The sequence below is a fragment of the Lissotriton vulgaris genome, chromosome 10 (assembly GCF_964263255.1).
Source record: "Lissotriton vulgaris chromosome 10, aLisVul1.2, whole genome shotgun sequence".
Taxonomy (NCBI): Eukaryota; Metazoa; Chordata; class Amphibia; order Caudata; family Salamandridae; genus Lissotriton; species Lissotriton vulgaris.
Window position 1 is genome coordinate 33,624,800 of NC_141698.1, and position 20,460 is coordinate 33,645,259.

Below are 20,460 nucleotides of genomic sequence, written 5' to 3' on the forward strand. Positions count from 1 at the left end.
GGAAGTAATTTAACAATAAATAATTAATTAATATATGTTTGTAAATATTTTAATTAATAATTAATTGGTAATTAAGGTATATTAATTAGTTAATTAATTAATATAATTTTGTACATATTTTGAATTATTAATTAGTTGGTAATTAATTATTATTAATTAGTTAATTACATTAATTAGAGTAATTTTTTTATATATAATTTTTTGTTATTCTTAATTAATTAATTGGGAAAAATAATATTAATTATTAAATTAAATTAATTACTGCTAATGTGCTAATATATTTACTTTATTGTTATTGTTAATTAATAATTAATTGGTAATTAAATAATATTAATTAATTTTGGGTAAAGGGGTATTTTTAGGGTTCAGGGTCAGTTTTCAGTTTTTGGGTAAAGGGGTATTTTTAGGGTTCAGGGTCAGTTTTCAGTTCTTGGGTAAAGGGGTATTTTTAGGGATAAGGGTCAGTTTTCAGTTCTTGGGTAAAGGGGTATTTTTAGGGTTCAGGGTCAGTTTTCAGTTTTTGGGTAAATGGGTATTTTTAGGGTTCAGGGTCAGTTTTCAGTTTTTGGGTAAAGGGGTATTTTTAGGGTTCAGGGTCAGTTTTCAGTTTTTGGGTAAAGGGGTATTTTTAGGGTTCAGGGTCAGTTTTCAGTTTTTGGGTAAAGGGGTATTTTTAGGGTTCAGGGTCAGTTTCAGTTTTTGGGTAAAGGGGTATTTTTAGGGTTCAGGGTCAGTTTTGGGTTTTTGGGGTACAGGGATATTTTTAGGGTTCAGGGTCAGTTTTGGGTTTTTGGGGTACAGGGATATTTTAAGGGTTCAGGGTCAGTTTTGGGTTTTTGGGGTACAGGCGTACAGGGTAAAAATAAAAATAATTTACATTAAATCAATTAAATGAAATTAAAAAAAAGAAAATTACATTAAATTATTAAGTGATTTATTTATTTTAAATGTATATGTATTAGTTTTAATTTTGTTTTAATATTTTTATTTAATATTTGTAAAATTATATGTATTTTAAAATTATTTTTACATTATTATTAATACATTTAAAAAAACTATATTTGTAATTTCGATATTTTTGTACTAAGATATTATTTTTTCGATATTTTTGTACTTACCTTTATGAAGATATGACTTCGATATTTTTGATGTCGATATTTTTGTTCCGATATTTTTGTATTTCGATATTCTGTCTGTCGATATTATGTCAGACATTCCTGTGCTGCATCCTACAGCAGGCCAGTACCCTGCGCTAAGGCCCTGCTGTGCTGCATCCTGCAGTAGGCCAGTACCGTGCGCTAAGGCCCTGCTCTGTTGCATCCTGCAGCAGGCCAGTACGCTGCGCTAAGGCCCTGCTGTGCTGCATCCTGCAGCAGGCCAGTACCCTGCGCTAAGGCCCTGCTGTGCTGCATCCTGCAGTAGGCCAGTACCGTGCGCTAAGGCCCTGCTGTGCTGCATACTGCAGCAGGCTAGTACCCTGCGCTAAGGCCCTGCTGTGCTGCCACCCAGCATCAGGCCAGTACCCTGCGCTAAGGCCCTGCTGTGCTGCATCCTACAGCAGGCCAGTACCTTGCGCTAAGGCCCTGCTGTGCTGCATCCTGCAGCAGGCCAGTACCCTGCGCTACGGCCCTGCTGTGCTGCACCCAGCATCAGGTCAGTACCCTGCGCTAAGGCCTTGCTGTGCTGCACCCAGCATCAGGCCAGTACCCTGCACGAAGGCCTTGCTGTGCTGCCGCCCTGCAGCAGGCCAGTACCCTGCGCTAAGGCCCTGCTGTGCTGCATCCTGCAGCAGGCCAGTACCCTGCGCTACGGCCCTGCTGTGCTGCACCCAGCATCAGGTCAGTACCCTGCGCTAAGGCCTTGCTGTGCTGCACCCAGCATCAGGCCAGTACCCTGCACGAAGGCCTTGCTGTGCTGCCGCCCTGCAGCAGGCCAGTACCCTGCGCTAAGGCCTTGCTGTGCTGCATCCTGCAGCAGGCCAGTACCCTGCACTAAGGCCCTGCTCTGCTGCATCCTGCAGCAGGCCAGTACCCTGCGCTAAGGCCTTGCTGTGCTGCATCCTGCAGCAGGCCAGTACCCTGCACTAAGGCCCTGCTCTGCTGCATCCTGCAGCAGGCCAGTACCCTGCGCTAAGGCCCTGCCGTGCTGCATCCTGCAGCAGGCCAGTACCCTGCGCTAAGGCCCTGCTGTGCTGCCACCCAGCATCAGGCCAGTACCCCGCGCTAAGGCCCTGCTGTGCTGCATCCTACAGCAGGCCAGTACCCTGCGCTAAGGCCCTGCTGTGCTGCATCCTGCAGCAGGCCAGTACCATGCGCTAAGGCCCTGCTGTGCTGCATCCTGCAGCAGGCCAGTACCCTGCGCTAAGGCCCTGCTGTGCTGCATTCTGCAGCAGGCCAGTACCCTGCGCTAAGGCCCTGCTGTGCTGCCGCCCTGCAGCAGGTCAGTACCCTGCGCTAAGGCACTGCTATGCTGCACCCAGCATCAGGTCAGTACCCTGCACTAAGGCCCTGCTGTGGTGCATACTGCAGCAGGCTAGTACCCTGCGCTAAGGCACTGCTGTGCTGCATCCATCATCAGACTAGTACCCTGTACACGGCACTGATGTGCTGCACCCTACAGCAGGCCAGTACCCTGCGCTAAGGCCCTGCTGTGCTGCATCCTGCTGCAGGCCAGTACCCTGCGCTAAGGCCCTGCTCTGTTGCATCCTGCAGCAGGCCAGTACCCTGCGCTAAGGCCCTGCTGTGCTGCATACTGCAGCAGGCTAGTACCCTGCGCTAAGGCCCTGCTGTGCTGCCACCCAGCATCAGGCCAGTACCCTGCGCTAAGGCCCTGCTGTGCTGCGGTACACAGACAAAATATCGATTTTTAAATATCGATATACAATTATATCGAAGTTTAAATATCGATGGGACAAAATATCGAAGGTAAGTAATATCGACAGTCTTAATATCGATATTAGTATGATATCAGTAATATCGAAGTTTTAAATATCGATGTCAATAATATCGAAATAAATAACTTCGATGTTACTAATATCAATTTTTAAATAAATTTAGTGTATATTATATTGTATTTATTATGTTTTATTATTTATTTTTAATGTAATTTAATTAAATATTGTCTTTTACTACTGTAGCGGGTTGTGGGTTTATAGGGGAATAGGGTGGGAAGTAATTTAATTATGTTAAATTAATTATTAATTAGTAGGAATTATTAATTAATTAATTGAGAATACATTTTTAATTAATTTTAATTAATTGATTAATTGATAAATATGTTCTGTAGCGGGTTATGGGTTTATAGGGGAACAGGGTGGGAAGTAATTTAACAATAAATAATTAATTAATATATGTTTGTAAATATTGTAATTAATAATTAATTGGTAATTAAGGTATATTAATTAGTTAATTAATTAATATAATTTTGTACATATTTTGAATTATTAATTAGTTGGTAATTAATTATTATTAATTAGTTAATTACATTAATTAGAGTAATTTTTTTATATATAATTTTTTGTTATTCTTAATTAATTAATTGGGAAAAATAATATTAATTATTAAATTAAATTAATTACTGCTAATGTGCTAATATATTTACTTTATTGTTATTGTTAATTAATAATTAATTGGTAATTAAATAATATTAATTAATTTTGGGTAAAGGAGTATTTTTAGGGTTCAGGGTCAGTTTTCAGTTTTTGGGTAAAGGGGTATTTTTAGGGTTCAGGGTCAGTTTTCAGTTCTTGGGTAAAGGGGTATTTTTAGGGATAAGGGTCAGTTTTCAGTTCTTGGGTAAAGGGGTATTTTTAGGGTTCAGGGTCAGTTTTCAGTTTTTGGGTAAAGGGGTATTTTTAGGGTTCAGGGTCAGTTTTCAGTTTTTGGGTAAAAGGGTATTTTTAGGGTTCAGGGTCAGTTTTCAGTTTTTGGGTAAAGGGGTATTTTTAGGGTTCAGGGTCAGTTTTCAGTTTTTGGGTAAAGGGGTATTTTTAGGGTTCAGGGTCAGTTTTCAGTTTTTGGGTAAAGGGGTATTTTTAGGGTTCAGGGTCAGTTTTGGGTTTTTGGGGTACAGGGATATTTTTAGGGTTCAGGGTCAGTTTTGGGTTTTTGGGGTACAGGGATATTTTAAGGGTTCAGGGTCAGTTTTGGGTTTTTGGGGTACAGGCGTACAGGGTAAAAATAAAAATAATTTACATTAAATCAATTAAATGAAATTAAAAAAAAGAAAATTACATTAAATTATTAAGTGATTTATTTATTTTAAATGTATATGTATTAGTTTTAATTTTGTTTTAATATTTTTATTTAATATTTGTAAAATTATATGTATTTTAAAATTATTTTTACATTATTATTAATACATTTAAAAAAACTATATTTGTAATTTCGATATTTTTGTACTAAGATATTATTTTTTCGATATTTTTGTACTTACCTTTATGAAGATATGACTTCGATATTTTTGATGTCGATATTTTTGTTCCGATATTTTTGTATTTCGATATTCTGTCTGTCGATATTATGTCAGACATTCCTGTGCTGCATCCTACAGCAGGCCAGTACCCTGCGCTAAGGCCCTGCTGTGCTGCATCCTGCAGTAGGCCAGTACCGTGCGCTAAGGCCCTGCTCTGTTGCATCCTGCAGCAGGCCAGTACGCTGCGCTAAGGCCCTGCTGTGCTGCATCCTGCAGCAGGCCAGTACCCTGCGCTAAGGCCCTGCTGTGCTGCATCCTGCAGTAGGCCAGTACCGTGCGCTAAGGCCCTGCTGTGCTGCATACTGCAGCAGGCTAGTACCCTGCGCTAAGGCCCTGCTGTGCTGCCACCCAGCATCAGGCCAGTACCCTGCGCTAAGGCCCTGCTGTGCTGCATCCTACAGCAGGCCAGTACCTTGCGCTAAGGCCCTGCTGTGCTGCATCCTGCAGCAGGCCAGTACCCTGCGCTACGGCCCTGCTGTGCTGCACCCAGCATCAGGTCAGTACCCTGCGCTAAGGCCTTGCTGTGCTGCACCCAGCATCAGGCCAGTACCCTGCACGAAGGCCTTGCTGTGCTGCCGCCCTGCAGCAGGCCAGTACCCTGCGCTAAGGCCCTGCTCTGCTGCATCCTGCAGCAGGCCAGTACCCTGCGCTAAGGCACTGCTGTGCTGCATCCTGAAGCAGGCCAGTACCCTGCGCTAAGGCCCTGCTGTGCTGCCGCCCTGCAGCAGGCCAGTACCCTGCACGAAGTCTCTGCTGTGCTGCCGCCCTGCAGTAGGCCAGTACCCTACGCTAAGGCCTTGCTGTGCTACATCCTGCAGCAGGCCAGTACCCTGCGTTAAGGCACTGCTGTGCTGCCGCCCTGCAGTAGGCCAGTACCCTGCACTAAGGCCTTGCTGTGCTGCCGCCCTGCAGCAGGCCAGTACCCTGCACGAAGGCTCTGCTGTGCTGCCGCCTGCAGTAGGCCAGTACCCTGTGCTAAGGCCTTGCTGTGCTGCCACCCTGCAGCAGGCCAGTACCCTGCGCTAAGGCCCGTGTTGTGCTGCCACCCTGCAGCAGGCCAGTACCCTGCGCTAAGGCCCTGCTGTGCTGCATCCTGCAGCAGGCCAGTACCCTGCGCTAAGGCCCTGCTGTGCTGCCACCCAGCATCAGGCCAGTACCCTGCGCTAAGGCCCTGCTGTGCTGCCGCCCTGCAGTAGGCCAGTACCCTGCGCTAAGGCCTTGCTGTGCTGCCGTCCTGCAGCAGGCCAGTACCCTGCACGAAGGCTCTGCTGTGCTGCCGCCCTGCAGTAGGCCAGTACCCTACGCTAAGGCCTTGCTGTGCTACATCCTGCTGCAGGCCAGTACCCTGCGCTAAGGCACTGCTGTGCTGCCGCCCTGCAGCAGGCCAGTACTCTGCGCTAAGGCCTTGCTGTGCTGCATCCTGCAGCAGGCCAGTGCCCTACGCTAAGGCGCTGCTGTGCTGCCGCCCTGCAGTAGGCCAGTACCCTGCACTAAGGCCTTGCTGTGCTGCTGCCCTGCAGCAGGCCAGTACCCTGCACGAAGGCTCTGCTGTGCTGCCGCCCTGCAGTAGGCCAGTACCCTGCGCTAAGGCCTTGCTGTGCTGCATCCTGCAGCAGGCCAGTACCCTGCGCTAAGGCCCTGCTGTGCTGCCGCCCTGCAGTAGGCCAGTACCCTGCACTAAGGCCTTACTGTGCTGCCGCCCTGCAGCAGGCCAATACCCTGCACGAAGGCTCTGCTGTGCTGCCGCCCTGCAGTAGGCCAGTACCATGCGCTAAGACCTTGCAGTGCAGCATCGTGCAGCAGGCCAGTACCCTGCACTAAGGCCCTGCTGTGCTGCTGCCCTGCAGTAGGCCAGTACCCTGCACTAAGGCCCTGCTCTGTTGCATCCTGCAGCAGGCCAGTACCCTGCGCTAAGGCCCTGCTGTGCTGCATTCTGCAACAGGCCAGTACCCTGCGCTAAGGCCTTGCTGTGCTGCATCCTGCAGCAGGCCAGTACCCTGCGCTAAGGCCCTGCTGTGCTGCCGCCCTGCAGCAGGCCAGTACCCTGCGCTAAGGCCCTGCTGTGCTGCATCCTGCAGCAGGCCAGTACCCTGCGCTATGGCCCTGCTGTGCTGCATACTGCAGCAGTCCAGTACCCTGCACTAAGGCCCTGCTCTGCTGCATCCTGCAGCAGGCCAGTACCCTGCGCTAAGGCCTTGCTGTGCTGCATCCTGCAGCAGGCCAGTACCCTGCGCTAAGGCCTTGCTGTGCTGCATCCTGCAGCAGGCCAGTACCCTGCACTAAGGCCCTGCTCTGCTGCATCCTGCAGCAGGCCAGTACCCTGCGCTAAGGCCTTGCTGTGCTGCATCCTGCAGCAGGCCAGTACCCTGCACTAAGGCCCTGCTCTGCTGCATCCTGCAGCAGGCCAGTACCCTGCGCTAAGGCCTTGCTGTGCTGCATCCTGCAGCAGGCCAGTACCCTGCGCTAAGGCCCTGCCGTGCTGCATCCTGCAGCAGGCCAGTACCCTGCGCTAAGGCCCTGCTGTGCTGCCACCCAGCATCAGGCCAGTACCCCGCGCTAAGGCCCTGCTGTGCTGCATCCTACAGCAGGCCAGTACCCTGCGCTAAGGCCCTGCTGTGCTGCATCCTGCAGCAGGCCAGTACCATGCGCTAAGGCCCTGCTGTGCTGCATCCTGCAGCAGGCCAGTACCCTGCGCTAAGGCCCTGCTGTGCTGCATTCTGCAGCAGGCCAGTACCCTGCGCTAAGGCCCTGCTGTGCTGCCGCCCTGCAGCAGGTCAGTACCCTGCGCTAAGGCACTGCTATGCTGCACCCAGCATCAGGTCAGTACCCTGCACTAAGGCCCTGCTGTGGTGCATACTGCAGCAGGCTAGTACCCTGCGCTAAGGCACTGCTGTGCTGCATCCATCATCAGACTAGTACCCTGTACACGGCACTGATGTGCTGCACCCTACAGCAGGCCAGTACCCTGCGCTAAGGCCCTGCTGTGCTGCATCCTGCTGCAGGCCAGTACCCTGCGCTAAGGCCCTGCTCTGTTGCATCCTGCAGCAGGCCAGTACCCTGCGCTAAGGCCCTGCTGTGCTGCATACTGCAGCAGGCTAGTACCCTGCGCTAAGGCCCTGCTGTGCTGCCACCCAGCATCAGGCCAGTACCCTGCGCTAAGGCCCTGCTGTGCTGCGGTACACAGACAAAATATCGATTTTTAAATATCGATATACAATTATATCGAAGTTTAAATATCGATGGGACAAAATATCGAAGGTAAGTAATATCGACAGTCTTAATATCGATATTAGTATGATATCAGTAATATCGAAGTTTTAAATATCGATGTCAATAATATCGAAATAAATAACTTCGATGTTACTAATATCAATTTTTAAATAAATTTAGTGTATATTATATTGTATTTATTATGTTTTATTATTTATTTTTAATGTAATTTAATTAAATATTGTCTTTTACTACTGTAGCGGGTTGTGGGTTTATAGGGGAATAGGGTGGGAAGTAATTTAATTATGTTAAATTAATTATTAATTAGTAGGAATTATTAATTAATTAATTGAGAATACATTTTTAATTAATTTTAATTAATTGATTAATTGATAAATATGTTCTGTAGCGGGTTATGGGTTTATAGGGGAACAGGGTGGGAAGTAATTTAACAATAAATAATTAATTAATATATGTTTGTAAATATTTTAATTAATAATTAATTGGTAATTAAGGTATATTAATTAGTTAATTAATTAATATAATTTTGTACATATTTTGAATTATTAATTAGTTGGTAATTAATTATTATTAATTAGTTAATTACATTAATTAGAGTAATTTTTTTATATATAATTTTTTGTTATTCTTAATTAATTAATTGGGAAAAATAATATTAATTATTAAATTAAATTAATTACTGCTAATGTGCTAATATATTTACTTTATTGTTATTGTTAATTAATAATTAATTGGTAATTAAATAATATTAATTAATTTGGGGTAAAGGAGTATTTTTAGGGTTCAGGGTCAGTTTTCAGTTTTTGGGTAAAGGGGTATTTTTAGGGTTCAGGGTCAGTTTTCAGTTCTTGGGTAAAGGGGTATTTTTAGGGATAAGGGTCAGTTTTCAGTTCTTGGGTAAAGGGGTATTTTTAGGGTTCAGGGTCAGTTTTCAGTTTTTGGGTAAAGGGGTATTTTTAGGGTTCAGGGTCAGTTTTCAGTTTTTGGGTAAAGGGGTATTTTTAGGGTTCAGGGTCAGTTTTCAGTTTTTGGGTAAAGGGGTATTTTTAGGGTTCAGGGTCAGTTTTCAGTTTTTGGGTAAAGGGGTATTTTAGGGTTCAGGGTCAGTTTTCAGTTTTTGGGTAAAGGGGTATTTTTAGGGTTCAGGGTCAGTTTTGGGTTTTTGGGGTACAGGGATATTTTTAGGGTTCAGGGTCAGTTTTGGGTTTTTGGGGTACAGGGATATTTTAAGGGTTCAGGGTCAGTTTTGGGTTTTTGGGGTACAGGCGTACAGGGTAAAAATAAAAATAATTTACATTAAATCAATTAAATGAAATTAAAAAAAAGAAAATTACATTAAATTATTAAGTGATTTATTTATTTTAAATGTATATGTATTAGTTTTAAATTTGTTTTAATATTTTTATTTAATATTTGTAAAATTATATGTATTTTAAAATTATTTTTACATTATTATTAATACATTTAAAAAAACGATATTTGTAATTTCGATATTTTTGTACTAAGATATAATTTTTTCGATATTTTTGTACTTACCTTTATGAAGATATGACTTCGATATTTTTGATGTCGATATTTTTGTTCCGATATTTTTGTATTTCGATATTCTGTCTGTCGATATTATGTCAGACATTCCTGTGCTGCATCCTACAGCAGGCCAGTACCCTGCGCTAAGGCCCTGCTGTGCTGCATCCTGCAGTAGGCCAGTACCGTGCGCTAAGGCCCTGCTCTGTTGCATCCTGCAGCAGGCCAGTACGCTGCGCTAAGGCCCTGCTGTGCTGCATCCTGCAGCAGGCCAGTACCCTGCGCTAAGGCCCTGCTGTGCTGCATCCTGCAGTAGGCCAGTACCGTGCGCTAAGGCCCTGCTGTGCTGCATACTGCAGCAGGCTAGTACCCTGCGCTAAGGCCCTGCTGTGCTGCCACCCAGCATCAGGCCAGTACCCTGCGCTAAGGCCCTGCTGTGCTGCATCCTACAGCAGGCCAGTACCTTGCGCTAAGGCCCTGCTGTGCTGCATCCTGCAGCAGGCCAGTACCCTGCGCTACGGCCCTGCTGTGCTGCACCCAGCATCAGGTCAGTACCCTGCGCTAAGGCCTTGCTGTGCTGCACCCAGCATCAGGCCAGTACCCTGCACGAAGGCCTTGCTGTGCTGCCGCCCTGCAGCAGGCCAGTACCCTGCGCTAAGGCCCTGCTCTGCTGCATCCTGCAGCAGGCCAGTACCCTGCGCTAAGGCACTGCTGTGCTGCATCCTGAAGCAGGCCAGTACCCTGCGCTAAGGCCCTGCTGTGCTGCCGCCCTGCAGCAGGCCAGTACCCTGCACGAAGGCTCTGCTGTGCTGCCGCCCTGCAGTAGGCCAGTATCCTACGCTAAGGCCTTGCTGTGCTACATCCTGCAGCAGGCCAGTACCCTGCGCTAAGGCACTGCTGTGCTGCCGCCCTGCAGTAGGCCAGTATCCTGCACTAAGGCCTTGCTGTGCTGCCGCCCTGCAGCAGGCCAGTACCCTGCACGAAGGCTCTGCTGTGCTGCCGCCTGCAGTAGGCCAGTACCCTGTGCTAAGGCCTTGCTGTGCTGCCACCCTGCAGCAGGCCAGTACCTTGCGCTAAGGCCCGTGTTGTGCTGCCACCCTGCAGCAGGCCAGTACCCTGCGCTAAGGCCCTGCTGTGCTGCATCCTGCAGCAGGCCAGTACCCTGCGCTAAGGCCCTGCCGAGCTGCATCCTGCAGCAGGCCAGTACCCTGCGCTAAGGCCCTGCTGTGCTGCCACCCAGCATCAGGCCAGTACCCTGCGCTAAGGCCCTGCTGTGCTGCATCCTACAGCAGGCCAGTACCCTGCGCTAAGGCCCTGCTGTGCTGCATCCTGCAGCAGGCCAGTACCAATCGCTAAGGCCCTGCTGTGCTGCATCCTGCAGCAGGCCAGTACCCTGCGCTAAGGCCCTGCTGTGCTGCATTCTGCAGCAGGCCAGTACCCTGCGCTAAGGCCCTGCTGTGCTGCATTCTGCAGCAGACCAGTACCCTGCGCTAAGGCCCTGCTGTGCTGCCGCCCTGCAGCAGGTCAGTACCCTGCGCTAAGGCACTGCTATGCTGCACCCAGCATCAGGTCAGTACCCTGCACTAAGGCCCTGCTGTGGTGCATCCAGCATCAGGCCAGTACCCTGCGCTAAGGCCTTGCTGTGCTGCATCCTGCAGCAGGCCAGTACCCTGCGCTAAGGCCCTGCTGTGCTGCATCCTGCAGCAGGCCAGTACCCTGCGCTAAGGCCTTGCTGTGCTGCACTCAGCATCAGGCCAGTACCCTGCGCTAAGGCCCTGCTGTGCTGCCACCCAGCATCAGGCCAGTACCCTGCGCTAAGGCCCTGCTGTGCTGCATCCTGCAGTAGGCCAGTACCGTGCGCTAAGGCCCTGCTGTGCTGCATACTGCAGCAGGCTAGTACCCAGCGCTAAGGCCCTGCTCTGCTGCCACCCAGCATCAGGCCAGTACCCTGCGCTAAGGCCCTGCTGTGCTGCACCCAGCATCAGGCCAGTACCCTGCGCTAAGGCCCTGCTCTGCTGCATCCTGCAGCCGGCCAGTACCCTGCGCTAAGGCACTGCTGTGCTGCATCCATCATCAGACCAGTACCCTGTACACGGCACTGATGTGCTGCACCCTACAGCAGGCCAGTACCCTGCGCTAAGGCACTGCTGTGCTGCATCCTGCAGCAGGCCAGTACCCTGCGCTAAGGCACTGCTGTGCTGCATCCTGCAGCAGGCCAGTACCCTGCGCTAAGGCCCTGCTGTGCTGCCGCCCTGCAGCAGGCCAGTACCCTGCACGAAGGCTCTGCTGTGCTGCCGCCCTGCAGTAGGCCAGTACCCTACGCTAAGGCCTTGCTGTGCTACATCCTGCAGCAGGCCAGTACCCTGCGCTAAGGCACTGCTGTGCTGCCGCCCTGCAGCAGGCCAGTACCCTGCGCTAAGGCCTTGCTGTGCTGCATCCTGCAGCAGGCCAGTGCCCTGCGCTAAGGCCCTGCTGTGCTGCTGCCCTGCAGTAGGCCAGTACCCTGCACTAAGGCCTTGCTGTGCTGCCGCCCTGCAGCAGGCCAGTACCCTGCACGAAGGCTCTGCTGTGCTGCCGCCCTGCAGTAGGCCAGTACCCTGCGCTAAGGCCTTGCTGTGCTGCATCCTGCAGCAGGCCAGTATCCTGCGCTAAGGCCCTGCTGTGCTGCCGCCCTGCAGTAGGCCAGTACCCTGCACTAAGGCCTTGCTGTGCTGCCGCCCTGCAGCAGGCCAGTACCCTGCACGAAGGCTCTGCTGTGCTGCCGCCCTGCAGTAGGACAGTACCATGCGCTAAGACCTTGCAGTGCTGCATCGTGCAGCAGGCCAGTACCCTGCGCTAAGGCCTTGCTGTGCTGCATCCTGCAGCAGGCCAGTACCCTGCGCTAAGGCCTTGCTGTGCTGCATCCTGCAGCAGGCCAGTACCCTGCGCTAAGGCCTTGCTGTGCTGCATCCTGCAGCAGGCCAGTACCCTGCGCTAAGGCACTGCTGTGCTGCATCCTGCAGCAGGCCAGTACCCTGCACTAAGGCCCTGCTGTGCTGCATCCTGCAGCAGGCCAGTACCCTGCACTAAGGCCCTGCTGTGCTGCCGCCCTTCAGTAGTCCAGTACCCTGCGCTAAGGCCTTGCTGTGCTGCCGCCCTGCAGCAGGTCAGTACCCTGCACGAAGGCTCTGCTGTGCTGCCGCCCTGCAGTAGGCCAGTACCCTGCGCTAAGGCCTTGCTGTGCTACATCCTGCAGCAGGCCAGTACCCTGCGCTAAGGCACTGCTGTGCTGCCGCCCTGCAGCAGGCCAGTACCCTGCGCTAAGGCCTTGCTGTGCTGCATCCTGCAATAGGCCAGTACCCTGCACTAAGGCCTTGCTGTGCTGCCGCCCTGCAGCAGGCCAGTACCCTGCACGAAGGCTCTGCTGTGCTGCTGCCCTGCAGTAGGCCAGTACCATGCGCTAAGGCCTTGCAGTGCTGCATCCTGAAGCAGGCCAGTACCCTGCGCTAAGGCCTTGCTGTGCTGCATCCTGCAGCAGGCCAGTACCCTGCGCTAAGGCCCTGCTGTGCTGCATCCTGCAGCAGGCCAGTACCCTGCGCTAAGGCACTGCTGTGCTGCATCCATCATCAGACCAGTACCCTGTACACGGCACTGATGTGCTGCACCCTACAGCAGGCCAGTACCCTGCGCTAAGGCACTGCTGTGCTGCATCCTGCAGCAGGCCAGTACCCTGCGCTAAGGCACTGCTGTGCTGCATCCTGCAGCAGGCCAGTACCCTGCACTAAGGCCCTGCTGTGCTGCATCCTGCAGCAGGCCAGTACCCTGCGCTAAGGCACTGCTGTGCTGCATCCTGCAGCAGGCCAGTACCCTGTGCTAAGGCCCTGCTGTGCTGCATCCTGCAGCAGGCCAGTACCCTGCACTAAGGCCCTGCTGTGCTGCCGCCCTGCAGTAGGCCAGTCCCCTGCGCTAAGGCCTTGCTGTGCTGCATCCTGCAGCAGGCCAGTACCCTGCGCTAAGGCCCTGCTGTGCTGCCGCCCTGCAATAGGCCAGTACCCTGCACTAAGGCCTTGCTGTGCTGCCGCCCTGCAGCAGGCCAGTACCCTGCACGAAGGCTCTGCTGTGCTGCCGCCCTGCAGTAGGCCAGTACCATGCGCTAAGGCCTTGCAGTGCTGCATCCTGAAGCAGGCCAGTACCCTGCGCTAAGGCCTTGCTGTGCTGCATCCTGCAGCAGGCCAGTACCCTGCGCTAAGGCCCTGCTGTGCTGCATCCTGCAGCAGGCCAGTACCCTGCGCTAAGGCACTGCTGTGCTGCATCCATCATCAGACCAGTACCCTGTACACGGCACTGATGTGCTGCACCCTACAGCAGGCCAGTACCCTGCGCTAAGGCACTGCTGTGCTGCATCCTGCAGCAGGCCAGTACCCTGCGCTAAGGCACTGCTGTGCTGCATCCTGCAGCAGGCCAGTACCCTGCACTAAGGCCCTGCTGTGCTGCATCCTGCAGCAGGCCAGTACCCTGCGCTAAGGCACTGCTGTGCTGCATCCTGCAGCAGGCCAGTACCCTGTGCTAAGGCCCTGCTGTGCTGCATCCTGCAGCAGGCCAGTACCCTGCACTAAGGCCCTGCTGTGCTGCCGCCCTGCAGTAGGCCAGTCCCCTGCGCTAAGGCCTTGCTGTGCTGCCGTCCTGCAGCAGGCCAGTACCCTGCACGAAGGCTCTGCTGTGCTGCCGCCCTGCAGTAGGCCAGTACCCTACGCTAAGGCCTTGCTGTGCTACATCCTGCTGCAGGCCAGTACCCTGCGCTAAGGCACTGCTGTGCTGCCGCCCTGCAGCAGGCCAGTACCCTGCGCTAAGGCCTTGCTGTGCTGCATCCTGCAGCAGGCCAGTGCCCTGCGCTAAGGCGCTGCTGTGCTGCCGCCCTGCAGTAGGCCAGTACCCTGCACTAAGGCCTTGCTGTGCTGCTGCCCTGCAGCAGGCCAGTACCCTGCACGAAGGCTCTGCTGTGCTGCCGCCCTGCAGTAGGCCAGTACCCTGCGCTAAGGCCTTGCTGTGCTGCATCCTGCAGCAGGCCAGTACCCTGCGCTAAGGCCCTGCTGTGCTGCCGCCCTGCAGTAGGCCAGTACCCTGCACTAAGGCCTTACTGTGCTGCCGCCCTGCAGCAGGCCAATACCCTGCACGAAGGCTCTGCTGTGCTGCCGCCCTGCAGTAGGCCAGTACCATGCGCTAAGACCTTGCAGTGCAGCATTGTGCAGCAGGCCAGCACCCTGCACTAAGGCCCTGCTGTGCTGCTGCCCTGCAGTAGGCCAGTACCCTGCACTAAGGCCCTGCTCTGTTGCATCCTGCAGCAGGCCAGTACCCTGCGCTAAGGCCCTGCTGTGCTGCATTCTGCAACAGGCCAGTACCCTGCGCTAAGGCCTTGCTGTGCTGCATCCTGCAGCAGGCCAGTACCCTGCGCTAAGGCCCTGCTGTGCTGCCGCCCTGCAGCAGGCCAGTACCCTGCGCTAAGGCCCTGCTGTGCTGCATCCTGCAGCAGGCCAGTACCCTGCGCTATGGCCCTGCTGTGCTGCATACTGCAGCAGTCCAGTACCCTGCACTAAGGCCCTGCTCTGCTGCATCCTGCAGCAGGCCAGTACCCTGCGCTAAGGCCTTGCTGTGCTGCATCCTGCAGCAGGCCAGTACCCTGCACTAAGGCCCTGCTCTGCTGCATCCTGCAGCAGGCCAGTACCCTGCGCTAAGGCCTTGCTGTGCTGCATCCTGCAGCAGGCCAGTACCCTGCACTAAGGCCCTGCTCTGCTGCATCCTGCAGCAGGCCAGTACCCTGCGCTAAGGCCCTGCTGTGCTGCATCCTGCAGCAGGCCAGTACCCTGCACTAAGGCTCTGCTGTGCTGCCGCCCTGCAGTAGGCCAGTACCCTGCGCTAAGGCCTTGCTGTGCTACATCCTGCAGCAGGCCAGTACCCTGCGCTAAGGCACTGCTGTGCTGCCGCCCTGCAGCAGGCCAGTACCCTGCGCTAAGGCCTTGCTGTGCTGCATCCTGCAGCAGGCCAGTGCCCTGCGCTAAGGCCCTGCTGTGCTGCTGCCCTGCAGTAGGCCAGTACCCTGCACTAAGGCCTTGCTGTGCTGCCGCCCTGCAGCAGGCCAGTACCCTGCACGAAGGCTCTGCTGTGCTGCCGCCCTGCAGTAGGCCAGTACCCTGCGCTAAGGCCTTGCTGTGCTGCATCCTGCAGCAGGCCAGTATCCTGCGCTAAGGCCCTGCTGTGCTGCCGCCCTGCAGTAGGCCAGTACCCTGCACTAAGGCCTTGCTGTGCTGCCGCCCTGCAGCAGGCCAGTACCCTGCACGAAGGCTCTGCTGTGCTGCCGCCCTGCAGTAGGACAGTACCATGCGCTAAGACCTTGCAGTGCTGCATCGTGCAGCAGGCCAGTACCCTGCGCTAAGGCCTTGCTGTGCTGCATCCTGCAGCAGGCCAGTACCCTGCGCTAAGGCCTTGCTGTGCTGCATCCTGCAGCAGGCCAGTGCCCTGCACTAAGGCACTGCTGTGCTGCATCCTGCAGCAGGCCAGTACCCTGCGCTAAGGCCCTGCTGTGGTGCATCCTGCAGCAGGCCAGTACCCTGCGCTAAGGCCTTGCTGTGCTGCATCCTGCAGCAGGCCAGTGCCCTGCACTAAGGCACTGCTGTGCTGCATCCTGCAGCAGGCCAGTACCCTGCGCTAAGGCCTTGCTGTGCTGCATCCTGCAGCAGGCCAGTGCCCTGCACTAAGGCACTGCTGTGCTGCATCCTGCAGCAGGCCAGTACCCTGCGCTAAGGCCCTGCTGTGCTGCATCCTGCAGCAGGCCAGTCCCCTGCGCTTAGGCACTGCTGTGCTGCATCCTGCAGCAGGCCAGTACCCTGCGCTAAGGCCCTGCTGTGCTGCATCCTGCAGCAGGCCAGTACCCTGCGCTAAGGCCCTGCTCTGCTGCATCCTGCAGCAGGCCAGTACCCTGCGCTAAGGCCCTGCTGTGCTGCCACCCTGCAGCAGGTCAGCACCCTGTACACGGCTCTGCAGTGCTGCATCCTGCAGCAGGCCAGTACCCTGTACACAGCACTGATGTGCTGCACCCTACAGCAGGCCAGTACCCTGCGCTAAGGCCTTGCTGTGCTGCATCCTGCAGCAGGCCAGTACCCTGCGCTAAGGCCTTGCTGTGCTGCATCCTGCAGCAGGCCAGTACCCTGCGCTAAGGCACTGCTGTGCTGCATCCTGCAGCAGGCCAGTACCCTGCACTAAGGCCCTGCTGTGCTGCATCCTGCAGCAGGCCAGTACCCTGCACTAAGGCCCTGCTGTGCTGCCGCCCTTCAGTAGTCCAGTACCCTGCGCTAAGGCCTTGCTGTGCTGCCGCCCTGCAGCAGGTCAGTACCCTGCACGAAGGCTCTGCTGTGCTGCCGCCCTGCAGTAGGCCAGTACCCTGCGCTAAGGCCTTGCTGTGCTACATCCTGCAGCAGGCCAGTACCCTGCGCTAAGGCACTGCTGTGCTGCCGCCCTGCAGCAGGCCAGTACCCTGCGCTAAGGCCTTGCTGTGCTGCATCCTGCAGCAGGCCAGTACCCTGCGCTAAGGCCCTGCTGTGCTGCCGCCCTGCAATAGGCCAGTACCCTGCACTAAGGCCTTGCTGTGCTGCCGCCCTGCAGCAGGCCAGTACCCTGCACGAAGGCTCTGCTGTGCTGCCACCCTGCAGTAGGCCAGTACCATGCGCTAAGGCCTTGCAGTGCTGCATCCTGAAGCAGGCCAGTACCCTGCGCTAAGGCCTTGCTGTGCTGCATCCTGCAGCAGGCCAGTACCCTGCGCTAAGGCCCTGCTGTGCTGCATCCTGCAGCAGGCCAGTACCCTGCGCTAAGGCACTGCTGTGCTGCATCCATCATCAGACCAGTACCCTGTACACGGCACTGATGTGCTGCACCCTACAGCAGGCCAGTACCCTGCACTAAGGCACTGCTGTGCTGCATCCTGCAGCAGGCCAGTACCCTGCGCTAAGGCACTGCTGTGCTGCATCCTGCAGCAGGCCAGTACCCTGCACTAAGGCCCTGCTGTGCTGCATCCTGCAGCAGGCCAGTACCCTGCGCTAAGGCACTGCTGTGCTGCATCCTGCAGCAGGCCAGTACCCTGTGCTAAGGCCCTGCTGTGCTGCATCCTGCAGCAGGCCAGTACCCTGCACTAAGGCCCTGCTGTGCTGCCGCCCTGCAGTAGGCCAGTACCCTGCGCTAAGGCCTTGCTGTGCTGCCGTCCTGCAGCAGGCCAGTACCCTGCACGAAGGCTCTGCTGTGCTGCCGCCCTGCAGTAGGCCAGTACCCTACGCTAAGGCCTTGCTGTGCTACATCCTGCTGCAGGCCAGTACCCTGCGCTAAGGCACTGCTGTGCTGCCGCCCTGCAGCAGGCCAGTACCCTGCGCTAAGGCCTTGCTGTGCTGCATCCTGCAGCAGGCCAGTGCCCTGCGCTAAGGCGCTGCTGTGCTGCCGCCCTGCAGTAGGCCAGTACCCTGCACTAAGGCCTTGCTGTGCTGCTGCCCTGCAGCAGGCCAGTACCCTGCACGAAGGCCCTGCTGTGCTGCTGCCCTGCAGTAGGCCAGTACCCTGCGCTAAGGCCTTGCTGTGCTGCATCCTGCAGCAGGCCAGTACCCTGCGCTAAGGCCCTGCTGTGCTGCCGCCCTGCAGTAGGCCAGTACCCTGCACTAAGGCCTTACTGTGCTGCCGCCCTGCAGCAGGCCAATACCCTGCACGAAGGCTCTGCTGTGCTGCCGCCCTGCAGTAGGCCAGTACCATGCGCTAAGACCTTGCAGTGCAGCATCGTGCAGCAGGCCAGTACCCTGCACTAAGGCCCTGCTGTGCTGCTGCCCTGCAGTAGGCCAGTACCCTGCACTAAGGCCCTGCTCTGTTGCATCCTGCAGCAGGCCAGTACCCTGCGCTAAGGCCCTGCTGTGCTGCATTCTGCAACAGGCCAGTACCCTGCGCTAAGGCCTTGCTGTGCTGCATCCTGCAGCAGGCCAGTACCCTGCGCTAAGGCCCTGCTGTGCTGCCGCCCTGCAGCAGGCCAGTACCCTGCGCTAAGGCCCTGCTGTGCTGCATCCTGCAGCAGGCCAGTACCCTGCGCTAAGGCCCTGCTGTGCTGCATTCTGCAACAGGCCAGTACCCTGCGCTAAGGCCTTGCTGTGCTGCATCCTGCAGCAGGCCAGTACCCTGCGCTAAGGCCCTGCTGTGCTGCCGCCCTGCAGCAGGCCAGTACCCTGCGCTAAGGCCCTGCTGTGCTGCATCCTGCAGCAGGCCAGTACCCTGCGCTATGGCCCTGCTGTGCTGCATACTGCAGCAGTCCAGTACCCTGCACTAAGGCCCTGCTCTGCTGCATCCTGCAGCAGGCCAGTACCCTGCGCTAAGGCCTTGCTGTGCTGCATCCTGCAGCAGGCCAGTACCCTGCACTAAGGCCCTGCTCTGCTGCATCCTGCAGCAGGCCAGTACCCTGCGCTAAGGCCTTGCTGTGCTGCATCCTGCAGCAGGCCAGTACCCTGCACTAAGGCCCTGCTCTGCTGCATCCTGCAGCAGGCCAGTACCCTGCGCTAAGGCCCTGCTGTGCTGCATCCTGCAGCAGGCCAGTACCCTGCACTAAGGCTCTGCTGTGCTGCCGCCCTGCAGTAGGCCAGTACCCTGCGCTAAGGCCTTGCTGTGCTACATCCTGCAGCAGGCCAGTACCCTGCGCTAAGGCACTGCTGTGCTGCCGCCCTGCAGCAGGCCAGTACCCTGCGCTAAGGCCTTGCTGTGCTGCATCCTGCAGCAGGCCAGTATCCTGCGCTAAGGCCCTGCTGTGCTGCTGCCCTGCAGTAGGCCAGTACCCTGCACTAAGGCCTTGCTGTGCTGCCGCCCTGCAGCAGGCCAGTACCCTGCACGAAGGCTCTGCTGTGCTGCCGCCCTGCAGTAGGCCAGTACCATGCGCTAAGGCCTTGCAGTGCTGCATCCTGAAGCAGGCCAGTACCCTGCGCTAAGGCCTTGCTGTGCTGCATCCTGCAGCAGGCCAGTACCCTGCGCTAAGGCCCTGCTGTGCTGCATCCTGCAGCAGGCCAGTACCCTGCGCTAAGGCACTGCTGTGCTGCATCCATCATCAGACCAGTACCCTGTACACGGCACTGATGTGCTGCACCCTACAGCAGGCCAGTACCCTGCGCTAAGGCACTGCTGTGCTGCATCCTGCAGCAGGCCAGTACCCTGCGCTAAGGCACTGCTGTGCTGCATCCTGCAGCAGGCCAGTACCCTGCACTAAGGCCCTGCTGTGCTGCATCTTGCAGCAGGCCAGTACCCTGCGCTAAGGCACTGCTGTGCTGCATCCTGCAGCAGGCCAGTACCCTGTGCTAAGGCCCTGCTGTGCTGCATCCTGCAGCAGGCCAGTACCCTGCACTAAGGCCCTGCTGTGCTGCCGCCCTGCAGTAGGCCAGTACCCTGCGCTAAGGCCTTGCTGTGCTGCCGTCCTGCAGCAGGCCAGTACCCTGCACGAAGGCTCTGCTGTGCTGCCGCCCTGCAGTAGGCCAGTACCCTGCGCTAAGGCCTTGCTGTGCTGCATCCTGCAGCAGGCCAGTACCCTGCGCTAAGGCCCTGCTGTGCTGCATCCTGCAGCAGGCCAGTACCCTGCGCTAAGGCACTGCTGTGCTGCATCCATCATCAGACCAGTACCCTGTACACGGCACTGATGTGCTGCACCCTACAGCAGGCCAGTACCCTGCGCTAAGGCACTGCTGTGCTGCATCCTGCAGCAGGCCAGTACCCTGCGCTAAGGCACTGCTGTGCTGCATCCTGCAGCAGGCCAGTACCCTGCACTAAGGCCCTGCTGTGCTGCATCCTGCAGCAGGCCAGTACCCTGCGCTAAGGCACTGCTGTGCTGCATCCTGCAGCAGGCCAGTACCCTGTGCTAAGGCCCTGCTGTGCTGCATCCTGCAGCAGGCCAGTACCCTGCACTAAGGCCCTGCTGTGCTGCCGCCCTGCAGTAGGCCAGTACCCTGCGCTAAGGCCTTGCTGTGCTGCCGTCCTGCAGCAGGCCAGTACCCTGCACGAAGGCTCTGCTGTGCTGCCGCCCTGCAGTAGGCCAGTACCCTACGCTAAGGCCTTGCTGTGCTACATCCTGCTGCAGGCCAGTACCCTGCGCTAAGGCACTGCTGTGCTGCCGCCCTGCAGCAGGCCAGTACCCTGCGCTAAGGCCTTGCTGTGCTGCATCCTGCAGCAGGCCAGTGCCCTGCGCTAAGGCGCTGCTGT